The sequence below is a fragment of the Octopus bimaculoides genome, chromosome 2, assembly GCF_046866305.1.
Source record: "Octopus bimaculoides isolate indiv1 chromosome 2, ASM4686630v1, whole genome shotgun sequence".
In the NCBI taxonomy this organism is placed as follows: domain Eukaryota; kingdom Metazoa; phylum Mollusca; class Cephalopoda; order Octopoda; family Octopodidae; genus Octopus; species Octopus bimaculoides.
The window spans coordinates 10,523,127-10,527,786 of record NC_142929.1 but is presented as its reverse complement, the minus strand read 5'-3'; positions in this window follow the sequence as shown (position 1 = coordinate 10,527,786).

Here is a 4,660-nt window from a genome sequence, read left to right as displayed (position 1 = left end):
TCAGTTGTAGAAATTCTTTTGTGAATTTACATTTGAGATTACCTGATGTCAAAGCAGCGAACCGGCAGAATCATTAGCATGCCGGACAAAATGCTTAGCGATTTTTCGTCCGGTTTTACGTTCTGAGTTCAAATTCTGCCAAGATCGACTTCGCAATTCCTCCTTTCGGGGTCGATAAAATAAGTACCAGTTGGATACTGGGGTCGATGCAATCGACTTAATCCCTCCTAAAGAAATTGCTGGCCTTGTACCAAAAATTCAAATCGACGTTGCCAGATGCCCTTGACAGATATTTAAGAAGATTAGTCCGGGAAGGAGCCGGTTTTGAAGCTTTTGAATTCCTTTTCTTTCAATAGAGGACTGGAAAAATATTTCGTTAACCTTATTTTACTTCTTTGTTTTAATTCTATATTGAAGTGTTTGTCGCATAAGTCTCTCTGCAAATTCTACAACAAATCAAAAAAGTTTCGAATAGTGATAGAATTCTTTGTTCGCTTATTATAGGTCTTTGTATAACAAAAATAATGGTATACTTCATGCCAAGTATGTGGAGTATTGTGACTCCTCATATCTTTTATTCTCAGACAGACCGATTCAATCTGCCTGCTTACAGACCTTATTGCATATTTACAAAATATTATTATACGCATAATGGTCAATGGAATATTTCCTTTCCACTCATTCTGCTGATCAGCTTTATTATTTAAATTCTAGTTGCTACAAATTCATCTTTGATGGAGAATTATTTGATTAGCTCAGCAATATGAAAGCTATTAAGTTTGTCTTTCATTTCTTATGTAATCATTTTCTGCCGTATTACGTCGTTCCTTGCTGATCTTTTAAGCCGTTCACCAGATAAACTATATTTTCATCTCACAATGTCTAGCCATGTTCCTTCATTTCCCTCCCGCATCTCCTTTTTCCACTGATTTATGACTCTATTCATTACATTCAGGCACTGTCAATTCAATTATTTACTATACTTCGTATTCTTTCCATCCTCTTTCATCTGACAATCTTCTTGCTTTGTCTTGCTTTATATCATCCGCTTAACACCAGATCATTATTCTCTACCTCCTATCTCTGATTTACCTTGTAATTTGCTTCATTTCTCTCACAGACAACCTCCTTTATTTTCCAAAGGAAGGCATCTGCATCAAAACACTATGCATTTTCCATCCATTTCCCATATGATGTGCGTCTTTTCTACTCTGAGTTGGACACTATTCCAAGATGCTGTGAAACGAGATATCATTCCTGGATCAAGAAGATTGATGAAATAAGTTTTCTTTATTGCTGTCAAGTTGCTCTTGTATTTTTACTGAGATGGAGGCGCAACGGCCCAGTGGTTAGAACAGCAGGCTCACGGTCTTAGGTTCGCGGTTTCGATTCGCAGGTCGAGCGTTGTGTGTATTTATTGAGTGAAAACACCTAAAAAACTACATGTGTCTCCGGCAGGGGATTGTGGCGAACCCCGTTGTATTCTTTCACCACAACTTTTTCTCACTCTTTCTTCCTGTTTCTGTTGTACCTGTATTTCAAAGGGCCAGCCTCGTCACACTCTGTCTCACGCTGAATCTTCCCCGAGAACTACGTTAAGGGTAGACGTATTTGTGGAGTGCTCAGCCACTTGCACGTTAATTTTATGAAAAGTCTGTTCCGTTGATCGGATCAAATGGAACCCTCGTCGTCTCAACCGACGGACTGCCACAATTTACTGAAATATTCTGAAAAACCCTTTGCACTGTAGTAATTCTCCATAAACCATTAGTTTTGATACTTTCCGTGAGATTTATAAAAGTGCAATTTTGTGAATATGCCATACAGCATCGCAGTATACAATAGAATTATAAACGTTATATGTGTGTGGATGAAAATGTATGAATGTGTATACGTAAGTATAAACACAAAGTACCCATATTGACCTCGCTCATTGGCTGGTAAATACATCTGATGAAAAGCAATTGTGAGAGACGACCTTTTATGCAAGTGAAGCGCGTTAGTTGTGCAGAGCTCATGTATAACGTTGAGGCCTAGTAAACTTGTAAGCAATGGTCACTCTAAAGGCGGTGAGCTTGCAGAATCGTTAGCACACCGGGCGAAATGCTTAGCGGTATTTCGTCTGCTGCTACGTTCTAAGTTCAAATTCCGCCGAGGTCGACTTTGCCTTTCATCCTTTCGGGGTCGATTAAACAAGTACCAGTTACGCACTGGAGGGTCGATGTAATCGACTTAGTCCCTTTGTCTGTCCTTGTTTGTCCCCTCTGTGTTTAGCTCCCCCTGTGAGCAATAAAGAATTAAATGGTCACTGTAAGAATGTTGACGTAGAGTCATTTTTTGTGCATCCAACGAGAAGAAAATATTTGAAGTGTTCTGAACACTTAGGTAAATCCGAGTTATACTAACCTATTTGTAGTCGATTCTTTTACTAATTTTGCAATATCCATGATCGTTATATTAACATCAGCAGCAGCGCTTAATTAGCCATCAGACATCAGCTCAGTTCATTATTTACATTATTTACATTCGACGGGTAATTGTCCTCATTCTTGTTTGTTGTTATCACAACGTTTCGGCTGATATACCCTCCAGCCTTCATCAGGTGTCTTGGGAAATTTCGAACCTGAGTTCTCATTCCTAAGGTATTCTTCGATGGTGTTGTTGTTATTATTATTATTATTATTATTATTATTATTATTATTATTGCTATTATTATCATTATTATTATTATCAGGTTACTGCTTAGAATCGAACTCGGAATCTTGGGGTTAGTAGCCATCGCTCTTAACAACTAGGTCATATGACCACGAGCATATGGCGTAGTGATTTCCCAAGACACCTGAAGAAGGCCGGAGGGTATATCAGCCGAAACGTTGTGTTAACAACAGACAAGATGAGGACAAATATCCGTCGAAGGTAAATAATGTAATTAATCTAAATAATGTACATAATTCCCCATCTTTTAAATATAGAACTGTATCAGCTCAGTTGCTTGATATCATATCTTAAACAATGTTATCGTAGCGGTTCAAAAACCGAGGTCGATAAAATATATACTCTATTGAAATAAATCCCGAGACAAGACCGAGCGACAAATTCCTAGAAGATGGTGTCTTAGCTGAGCCGTTGTACAGTGGTTGAAAGCACTTAAAGAAAGAATCACTGCCAATATATATTTTCTTATGATGAGAAACTGCTGTCAATATTTAACTGTTCTTAAGGCGGGGAGCTAGCAGAAACGTTAGCACGCCGGGCGAAACGCTTAGCGGTATTTCGTCTGCCACTGCGTTCTGAGTTCAAATTCCGCCGAGGTCGACTTTGCCTTTCATCCTTTCGGGGTCGATAAATTAAGTACCAGTTACGCACTGGTGTCGATATAATCGACTTAATTCGTTTGTTTGTCCTTGTTTGTCCCCTCTGTGTGTAGCCCCTTGTGGGCAGTAAAGAAATAGGTATTTCGTCTGCCGTTACGTTCTGAGTTCAAATTTCGCCGAGGTCGACGTTGCCTTTCATCCTTTCGGGGTCGATAAATTAAGTACCAGTTGCGTACTGGGATCGATCTAATCGACTGGCTCCCTTCCCAAATATTTCGGGCCTTGTGCCTAGAGGAAAAAAGAATATAGAAGGCGGCGAGCTGGCAGAAGCGTTAGCACGCCGGGCGAAATGCTTAGCAGTATTTCATCTGTCTTTATGTTCTGAGTTCAAATTCCGCCGAGGTCGACGTTGCCTTAGATCCTTTCAGGGTCGATAAATTAAGTACCAGCTGCGTAGCGGGGTCGATCTAATCGACTAGGCCCCTTCCAAATATTTCGGGCGTTGTGCCTAGAAGAGAAAAGAATATTTAACTGTTCTTATTATACAAAGCGCTTCCTATGCTCTGTGCAAAAAAACCCTTGTGAACTTAACTACTTCATAACTATTATTCCACCAAAGATTTTATTTCCTGCACTTTTAGGTTTATAATGCTATGGAATCTACTTTTGTGTGCGATATATTTTGTATTGAGATATAGTGCTATACAGCTAATTTGAATTCATTTTATTGCTTGATTGATTTGTATTTAATATTTTGATGAATCACCTTAAACCACAACATTTGAACTGAAAAGTAAGCAAAATATATTTAATATAATTTTTGTGTCTGTATTTAACCAATTTGATATTGGTTTTCTTTTTTCTTTTTTCCCGGAATAGTTTCCGATTCAGAAGACATGTCTATCTCAAATGTTATTTTGATTTTATTTCACAATAAGTTTTACAGAGCTATATTCACATTCCACCAACATTAATCTAGCTTTCAAAATAAGTTACATTAAACCTATCATTTATGAGTTCTCTGTTAAACCAGTGAAGTATTTTGAAGAACACAAATTTGCTGAATATATTTATTTTCTGGTGCAGTAATAAAAATGTGTCTGGATAAGTAATAGAGGCGATTGTGGCATATATTTGTATATATGAAGACTATCAAATCGACATAAGAATGATAAATGTTATAATTTTAAATCGGTTTAGCATATGATTTATATATTCTTCTTCGCAGTTAAACATTATAATCTAAAATGTAATAATTCCGAGAGATATTGGTCTTGCCCATTCCTATTCACCAGCTTCGGCGTTTATAGTGAGAAAATAATTTTCTGTGGCTGAAGAAATTTAAT